At 42.2% G+C, this 10308-nt stretch overlaps 1 pseudogene; it reads right to left on the reverse strand.

Annotated features, from left to right (window-relative positions):
• Window positions 1-1577: 1577 nt before the first annotated feature.
• LOC117074077 lies at window positions 1578-9530 on the reverse strand (annotated as a pseudogene).
• Between the last annotated feature and the right edge of the window lie 778 nt (window positions 9531-10308).

A 10308-nucleotide genomic window follows, 5' to 3' on the forward strand; every position in this document is an offset into this window, starting at 1 on the left:
TCTCATCATCACAGTTACATTAGATACCTTAATGATCACCCTCCTCTATTTTGGGCCATGGAGTACTTTGAGAATCCAGCAATAACTCTGAACCTCTCCACGGAAGAATCACGTGGTCACATAAGCACAATATTTTAGATACAACAGACAACCCTTAAAAGCTAATCTACAGACCCCAGCTCTCATCCTAATCCATTCTAAATTTTTCTCCATAGGGTTGCCAGTGTGAACTTGAAAAATAAATTTTATTGCATTGTTGGCTTTTTATTACCTTCAGGGAAGACTTCAAGCTCCCTAGTAAAGTACATGAGACACCTCCCACGTACTGCTCACATTCCTTGGCCTACCTTTTCACTCCACCATTGCTGCAGCAATGAGCTGATGTGACCCAGCTCTCCTCAGCTGTGCATCCCTTGCTTTCTGTTCCAGGGCTTCTCTGCTACTGGGACATTTGCAGGGACTGGCTCAGATAATCTATACATGTGCACCTGGAAGCATGAGAAAATTATCACCGCACGAACAAGCCTTAATCAATGAGGGTCAGGAGCCGGTAGATCAATGCTTCCTGTTTGATGTCTAAGAAAGACAATTCTGATCCCTGTGGGATCAAGGCCCAGTGGCTTATAATGATGACCAGCTGGCCGGGCGCGGTGGCTCAAGCCTGTAATCCCAGCACTTTGGGAGGCCGAGACGGGCGGATCACGAGGTCAGGAGATCGAGACCATCCTGGCTAACACGGTGAAACCCCCGTCTCTACTAAAATATACAAAAAATTAGCCGGGCGAGATGGCGGGCGCCTGTAGTCCCAGCTACTCGGGAGGCTGAGGCGAGAGAATGGCGTAAACCCGGGAGGCGGAGCTTGCAGTGAGCTGAGATCCGGCCACTGCACTCCAGCCTGGGCGACAGAGCGAGACTCCGTCTCAAAAAAAAAAAAAAAAAAAAAAAAATGATGACCAGCTTACTAGCATATCCTTGGAATGGTTTTTCCTCCTTCCTGTTTCACCTGCCCAGTTTTTCACTCCAGTTCCTTGGGAATGTCCCAAGATAAACTACCTGAATGCAAGCTCTTGTCTCAGGCTCTGCTCTTGGGGGGAACCCAGGCTCAAAGAGAGGGCACAAAGGCCCTGACTGATCTAATCCTGCCCACCCTTCAAATTTCATCTCCTGCAGCTCCAACCATCACACAGCTGGTACTGCTGAGCTTCTCACATTTCTGAGACACACTGCTGTTCCTCCTCCTTGTGACAAATTCTCACTTGTCATTTAAGTTATATCCTATGGGGCACCTCTTCAAAAAAAACATTCATGAAAACCTCTCCCCATGCCCTCACCAAGTACAAGTAGTACTTGTACTTGTATAATAGCCATCCTTACAGGTGTGAAGTGGTATCTCATCTCATAGTGATTTTCACTTGCACTTCCCTGATGATTAGCGATGGTGAGCACATTTTCATATAACTGTTGGCCCTTTTTGTGTCTTCTTTGGAGAAACGTCTGCTCAGATCCTTTGCCCATGTTTTTTTTTGTTCCCAAGTTTTATTCAAGAATTGATACAAAATATTCCAGATAAATAAAATTTAATCCTCATCTTTCTCCTCTTCTTTGTCCTGGTTAATTTGGAAATAACGTAATTCATAACTCTTTTTACTGTTAGCAACTGTGCACAACCAATCACATAGATTATTGTTCTTCAAATATTTTTTGTGAGATATTTCAAATACCTTCTGGAAAAAGGCACTTCCGGTGTCACAGTGAGCTTGCTCTTGCTCCTTTCGATGGTCACCACCCCTCCACCAAGATTCACAGCTTTTCCATTCACTTTGATCCTCTCTTGCAAAAACTGCTCAAAACTGGCAGCATGGCAGCATCCATGATTCCATCTTCTATGGGGTGGATGTGATCAAGAGTGAACTTCAGAACCTGCTTCTCTTTTTGTCCCCTTTCACGGCAAGCTTTTTTGCGGGCTCTCTGGTGGCAGTGGAGGCAGAAAAGTCCTTCGCTCATTTTTAAAATTGGGTTATTTTTTCTTCTGCTATTGAGTTGTAAGAGTTCCTTATATATTTTGGATATTAACTCCTTATCAGATATGTGGTTTGCAATTATATTTTCCTAGTCCATTAGTTGCTTTTTAAGTTTGTTGATTGTTTCCTCTGCTGTGCAGAATTTTTTAGTTTGATGTAGTCCCATTTATTTATTTTTGTTTTTGTAGCCTGAGCTTCTGACGTGATATTAAAAAAAAAAAAAAATCAGGCCGGGTGCAGTGGCTCACACCTGTAATCTTAGCACTTTGGGAGGCCAAGGCAGGCGGATCATTTGAGGCCAGGAGTTGAGACCAGTCTGGCCAACATGGTGAAACCCCATCTCTACTAAAAATACAAAAATTAGCTGGGCATGGTGGCACACACCTGTAGTCCCAGCTACTCGGGAGGCTGAGGCAGGAGAATTGCTTGAATCTGGGAGACAGAAGTTGCAGTGAACCAAGATGTGCCACTGTACTCCAGCCTGGGTGACAGAGCAAGACTCCATTTCAAAAAACCACCATTGTCAAGGCAGATGTGGAGAAGTTTTTCCCCTAGGTTCTCTTCTAGGAGTTTTATGGTTTCAGGTCCATAGTACACTGTTGGTGGGAATGTAGACTGGTATAGCCATTATAGGAAACAGTATGGAGGCTCCTAAAGAAATTAAAAATGGAACTACCATATGATGCAGCAATCACTCTCCTGAGTATACGCCCAAAGGAGATGAAATCATCACCTTGTAAAGATGTCTGCACTCCCCTGTTCATTGTAATGTTATTCACAATAGCCAAGAAAGGAAACAAACTAAGTGCCTATTGACATTTAGGATGGATAAAGAAAATGGGTTTTGTGGTGTATATACAAGGTATTTTCAAAAAATTCATGGAAGGTCTGTTTTATAAAAAAACAAAAAACAAACAAAAAAAACCTATGTGGCTGGGCGCGGTGGCTCACGCTTGTAATCCTAGCACTTTGGGGGGCCAAGGTGGGCAGATCATGAGGTCAGGAGATCAAGACCATCCTGGCTAACACGGTGAAACCTCGTCTCTACTAAAAAATATAAACAAATTAGCCGGGCTTGGTGGTGGGCGCCTGTAGTCCCAGCTACTCGGGAGGCTGAGGCAGGAGAATGTCATGAACCCGGGAGGCGGAGCTTGCAGTGAGCCAAGATCACACCACTGCACTCCAGCCTGAGTGACAGAGCAAGACTCCATCTCAAAAAACAAAACAAAACAAAACAAAACAAAAAAGCAAAAACTACATATGGATTTCAAAATTGTTTGCAACAAAATAAACTAGTACTAACTTGTTTGTAACATGTCTGGACAGGATCTAGTTAGAGACACTAAGGATAACACATCAGTTTGAAAAGAGTCCCTGTCAGAGCAACACAAATTCTGCTAAAATTGAAGAAAGAAGAAGCATCAAAGGTATGGTGAAGCTTGTGTGAAAGAATGATCAAATCACTGATTCTTTACAAAAAGTTTATGGAAACAATCCCCAAAGAAATCAGCAGTTTACAAATGGATAACTTGTTTTAAAAACAGATGAGGCAATGTTGAAGAGGAAGCCCATAGTGGCAGACCATCCACATCAATTTTCAAGGAAAAAACTAATCTTGTCCATGCCCTAATTGAAAAGGATTGATGACTAACAGCAGAAACAATAACCAACACCAGAGACATCTCAACTGGTTCCACTTACGTAAATCTGACTGAAAAATTCAAGTTGAGTAAACTTTCCACTCAATGGGTGCCAAAACCGTTGCACCCAGATCAGCTGCAGGCAAGAGCAGAGCTTTCAATCCAAATTTTAAAGAAGTGACATCAAGCTCCTAAAGCAAAATAATTGTAATGGGAGATGAAACATGGCTTTACAGGTACGATCTTGAAGACAAAGCCCAAAGCAATGGCCACCAAGAGGTGGAAATGGTCGACTCAAAGCAAAAGTAGATTGGTCAAAAGAAAAAGTCATGGCAACAGTTTTGTGGGATGCTCAAGGCATTTTGCTCGTTGGCATTCTGGAGGGCCAAAGAACAATAACATCTGCTTATTATGAGAGTGTTTTGAGAAAGTTAGCCAAAGCTTTAGCAGAAAAATCCCTAGGAAAGCTTCACCAGAGAGTCCTCCTCTGCCATGGCAATGCCCCTGCTCATTTCTCTCATCAAACAAGGACAATCTTTTTAGAGTTTCACTGGGAAATCATTAGGCATCCACCTTACAGTCCTGATTTGTATTCTTCTGACATTTTTTGATTTCCTAATCTTAAAAAAACCCTATAAGGTACACCCATTTTTCTTCAACTAATAATGTAAAAAGGACTGCACAGATGTGTTTAAATTCCCAGGACCCTCAGTTCTTCAGAGATGGACTAAATGGCTGGTATCACTGCTTTCAAAAGCATCTTGAACTTGATGGAGATTATGTTGAGACATAGTTTATACTTTCCATTTTTATCTTTTAATTCCATTTTTCCATGAACCTTTTGAAGCTCTCCCCATACAATGGATATTATGCAGTCTTAAAAAAAGAAAAGGAGACCCTGTCATTTGCCACAACATGGGTGGACTTGGAGGACATTAGGCTAAGTGAAATAACCCAGACACAGAAAGGAAAACTTTGCACGACCTCACTTATGCATGGCATTTTCAAAAGAGCTCAAATACACAGAGATAGAGAATGAAACAGTGGTTACCATGATTGGGTGGTGGGGAGAGGAAATGAGGCACTGTAGGTCAAAGGATACAAAATATGAAAAGTCTCAACATCTAAGGTCCAACATGAAGACTAAAGTTAAATAAATTGTGTCTGTAATCCCAGCACTTTGGGAGGCCGAGGCGGGCAGGAGATTGAGACCATCCTGGCTAACACAGTGAAACCCCGTCTCTACTAAAAATACAAAAAATTAGCTGGGCATGGTGGCAGGCGCCTGTAGTCCCAGCTACTCAGGAGGCTGAGGCAGGAGAATGGCGTGAACCCGGAAGGCAGAGCTTGCAGTGAGCTGAGATCGCGCCACTGCACTCCAGCCTGAGCGACAGAGCAAGACTCTATCTCAAAAAAAAAAAAAAAAAAATTGTATCATATTGGGAATTTGTGTTAAATAAGCAGATTTTAGCTGCCCTTGCCACAAAAAAGTAGCTATTTGAGATGATAGAAACATTAATCTGCTTCATAAATATAACCATATTACTATTTATATGTATCCCATAACATTGTGCTATAAATCTCAAATATACACAATCTAAAATTTTTTTGGCTGACCACAGTGGCTCATGCCTGTAATTCCATCACTTTGGGAGGCCGAGGTAGGCAGATCACCTGAGGTCAGGAGTTTGAGACCAACCTGATCAACATGGCGAAACCCCGTCTCTACTAAAAATACAAAAATTAGCCGGGCATGGTGGCACGCGCCTGTAATCCCAACTATTCAGAGGTTGAGGCAGGAGAATCGTTTGAACCCTGGAGTTGGAGGTTGCAGTGAGCTGAGATTGTGCCATTGCACCCCAGTCTGGGCAACAAGAGTGAAACTCCATCTCAAAAAAAAAAGTTGTTTTTTAAATGACCTCTCCCCAGTTTTCATTACTTGACCTTCCTCTAGGATCTCATGGTCCTGGGCTCCCCTCTTCATAGCACTTACTGCTGTGCTGTAAATATTCATTTACCTGTTGCCTCCCTCACTGAACTGTAAAATTCTTGAGGCAGAACCAGTAGGTTTTATCTATTTATCCTTCTCAAGCCTAGGACAGTGCCTGAGATCCCAAACTGAAACTCGGTGATTGTTGGTTGACAGGTTGAATAAGTGATGCGTGAGATTTCTGAATGAAGCCTGGGGCAGGTAATCTTCGGGTCTTGATAACATCTGGATCTGAATGAATCTGGGGGAAAGTCTAGTTGAACTTGAGTCCCTGTGACCTGCAGAGGTGGGAGTCCCAGCTTGACTGGTAGAGTGGGTGGGGAAGGCCTCTTCTACAGCACAGCCATAAAAAATCTGGAATTGTGACACTTTCCCCTAATGGGCCTCTTGGGACTTTACATGTCCTGTTGTGGGGAGTTGATTTTAACAGAATCTGTCAATGCTCTATCCTTTTCAGGCCCAGCTTCATAAAAATATTCAAGGCATCATTTCTTCTGATTTTGCATGATGATCCCTCTTGGGAGCCGTATTTGAAAGGTTACAGTTTGCATTTTCGACATTAAAGTTTACTTTTTCATTAAAAATAAAGTTACAAAGATGTAGGACGTTTGGCTTCTTCAATACTTATTTGCTAGCAGACTTTGGGCAAGTTACCTAAACTCTCTGGGCTTCAGTGTCCCCCCACACATGTAAACTAAATGTTCCAGGGCCATCCATGCCCGTGGGTAACAGTGAGGCCAGCACAAGAATATGCTGACCACTTGATTCCTGGCTGCATAACCGCAGAATCTCCTCTGTTATTTCCAGGTGCCTAGAGGAGGTCTCTCATAGATGCCCATGTTCTCTTGACAAGCTATTTGGGAAGGACCCCTGGCTACTGTCACCACTGCCATGCCTGCCAGGAGGAGGCACCTTCCTGACACTTCACTGCTGCTGCTCAGCAGGCCTGTCAAGCGGTTCTGCTGTATTCTAAGAGAAGCAGAAACTCTCCTCTCACTTTGCGCTGTGCTTTGTCACCTGGGCCCTGAAACACCATTGCCTGCCCCTGATGCTCCCACAGCTTCCTCTACCAAACCAAGGCTGGGCTGGGAGACTAGGCACCACACCATTCCATTCTCCCTTCTCTTCTTCCATTCTCCCTTCCCTCCCACTCTTCTTCCCACTGCCTCCAATGCACCTGTACTGGAACTTTCTCCTTTCTCACACTCACACACACACACATGCACATGCGTATGTGCACACACAAAAGTCTCTTGTCCCTCAGATCATACAAATATATGCTGGGGACAGGGGTGATCACATGCCCCACATGCCCAGTGGACATTTAGGCTCAGATAGGACAATTCTGCTACAGGGATGAAAAAACCTACCTTCCGTGGTTGCTGTGAGAACAAGAAATTGTAGATACAGTGCCTATTCTGCAGCAAACTTATCAATTAAAATCCAGAATATGTAGAGAGCACCTAAGAGTCAATAAGAAAAAAATACACACCAATATACAAAAAGTGAGCAAAAGATATCAACAAGTAATTGAAAATACAAATAACCAATAAACATATGAAAATATATTCTTTTATTAAGTAAGCAGGGAAAGACAAATTAAAACGATGAAATACCAATTTTTACTCATCAGATTGGCCAAAACTAAAGCCTGAAAACATAAAGTGTCCATCTTGCTGTGTGTAAATGAGAAATCTGAATCTGATGGTGGAGGCATAAATTGGGCAGCTTTTTGAAAAGAATGATTTAGCAGTACCTATTACAATGAAAAACATAGGTACCTTTGCCTCAGTAAACTTACCTCCAGGTGTGTATTCCTAAAGAAATACTCAGAAATGTACCTCCAAGAGATATGTACAAGGAAGTTCCCTTATGCATTGTTTGTAAAACAATGATGATCTCAATGCCCACTAATAGGGGAAAGGTTTAATTCACCATGATTCATAAATACAGTGAAATTCTATATAAAGTGGAATAGATTTATGTGGCATGGAAGGATCGCCAAAAAGTATTTTAAGATTAAAAAAAAACCAAGTAAAAAATATGTGCAGACTTATGCCTTTTTTTCATAGAAAAAAAGTCTAGGGGATTCACTGCTCAGCAGGCCATCCTGGCTATAGGGGCAGAACCATCACCCAGAGAGTAATTTCTTTGAAGGCAATGACCTATGTCTTTCACATTTTATACCTTCACAGCCCTCACAAAAACTGCTACATAATAAACACTAAACAAATGCCTATGAAAGGCAAGAAGGACATAAGAGAGGGAAAGAAGCAAAGAAATGAACAATCGTAGCGCCTGAGGCCTGATTAAAGAAAGGAAAAAAGCTTGTATGGGTCTTTTCATATTGACAAAGCTTTAGTGGAACACTCTTTTGGTGGGTTTTCAAGGGATCAGAACTTTTAGGCAGAAAACGGAGAAATACAGACATAAAGAAGAGACCTAAATATATAAGCATAACATTGGGAAAAAGCCTTTTCAGAACTGCAACTCAGCCTTATTCAAACATGTTCTGAATAAGGTCTCTTATCCAAAGTTGTTTCTGGCTTTAGACAGCAGGTGGCAGCAGAATCGAGCTTTCTGGTTGCAGAAACTTCTGGAGCCAGCCAGCTGTATAAAGTTTCAAATGGTTTTCGGAGGAGAAGCAGCTTTTGAGTAAAAACCTTTAATCTAAAAATCTAAACTCAACACAAAACAAAAACAAAACAGAGTGAGGAACTGGTGCCACTGGCCCCTGCCACAATGTCATTCCCTGCCTGCCATCTACAGAGCCACACCTTGTCCTTCGAAGAAATTCTGGGATTTCTACTGGCAGCGGCCAGGAAAGGAACTGAAGGTCAGTCTGTCCTGTTCAGATGTTGTCCTTGTCACATGTGGAAGCTGGTTCACCAGGAAACAGGCTCTGGTCAAGGCTGGGCTCACTGGAGAGGTTAACCCAAATTCAAAACACATTTATGGATAAAGGAAGGGTTTTTTAAAAGGAGACTTTGCAGGCAATAAAAAGAAATATAGTATTGATATATGCCACAATGTGGATGAACCTCAAAAACATCATGTTAAGTCAAAGATGCCAGTCACCAAAAGACCACATAACGCATGAAACCATTTATAGGAAATCTTCAGAATAGGCAAATCTAAAGACAGAAAATAGATTAGTGGTTGTCTGGGGCTCAGGAGGTGGTGATTGGGGAATGACTGCTAATGAGTACACAGTTTCTTTGGGGAGTGATGAAAATATTCTAAAATTAGATTATGGTGATGACGCACAATTCTCTAAATATACTTAAAAACCATTGAGTTGTACCCTTTAAATGGGTGGACTTTATGGTATGTAAGTTATCTCAATAAAGCTATTTAAAAAAGGAAAAAAAGGGCCAAGTAGGGTGGCTCATACCTGTAATCTCAGCACTTTGGGAGGCTGAGGCTGGAGGATTGCTTGAAACCAGGATTTCAAGACCAGCCTGGACAACATAGTGAGACCCCCATCTCTACAAAAAATAAAAACTAGCTGGGCATGGTGGCACGTGCTTGTATTCCTGGCTACTCTGGAGGCTGAGGCTAGAGGACTGCTTGAGCCCAGGAGTTCGAAGACACAGTAAGCTATCATTGTGCCACTGCACTTCAGTCTGGGATAACTATTAAATGGGGGGATGCGGGGGGAGAGAGAGAGAGAGACAGAGACAGAAAGTCTATGCAGTGTGCTACAGAAAATAATTGGAGATTGGTTAGAGGTATGACTGGTACATTGATGAATTTTACTTTTTGATCAGATTGTGGTATGATGGTAGCATAATATGCTTCCTAATTTGGTCACACACACTTGCTATCCCTAAGAACTGCAAATACTTACCTTAAAGAGTGGATGAGGTGTGTTGCCATCTCACTTTTTTACGGGATGGTGCTCTCCCTGCCAGTGAAATAGCAGATATCTGAAGTCACGCAGACCTGGCTTCAAATTCCAGTTCTTCCTCTTATTAGCTGTAAGCCCTTATTAGCTATGAGTAAGAATTATATAACATACAATATAAAAGTGCCCAGTCCATAGTAAACATGGAATTTATGTGGTATTCTTGGAATGTCCATCCTGACCAGTAAGATGACATTTTATCTCAAAACACAGCTGTGTCATGTTTTGCTACTGGTGCATCTCTAAAGATCTTCTCCACAGCCCTCTGCCCCCACCCCAAGTCCATTTGCCATCAATAACCTTACTTATCACTTTTTACAATGATGAGAAGACTCTGAGAATGGAAAAATAAGTCAATGGTAATACTGTGTTGGGAAGGATCTGAGTAGGAGGGAACCCGTCCCCTGGCTACCAGAAACATAGGACTAGAACAAGTAATACACACCTAGAATATAAGCCTGGATAACAACAGTGCAGGGGAAATGCTGTCCGCACCAGGACAGCTTTTATATGCAAGAATTTAGGTATTATAATCAGAAGCATTTCTAGAAACCATGGAATATTAGGGAAAAAAGCCAATACATTAGCCAACATTGTACTTTACATTTATGCAGATTTTAAACTCCATAGGCATCTCCTAGTAGTTGTGGGGGAAAATAATACTCTGTGCATGGCGTAATGGAAAAGAAAATGAGTTAAAGGGCCAGGTGCAGTGGCTTATGCCTGTAATACCAGCACTTTGGAAGGCTG

Source organism: Trachypithecus francoisi, unplaced genomic scaffold, assembly GCF_009764315.1.
Source record: "Trachypithecus francoisi isolate TF-2019V2 unplaced genomic scaffold, Tfra_2.0 Lachesis_group5, whole genome shotgun sequence".
Lineage (NCBI taxonomy): Eukaryota > Metazoa > Chordata > Mammalia > Primates > Cercopithecidae > Trachypithecus > Trachypithecus francoisi.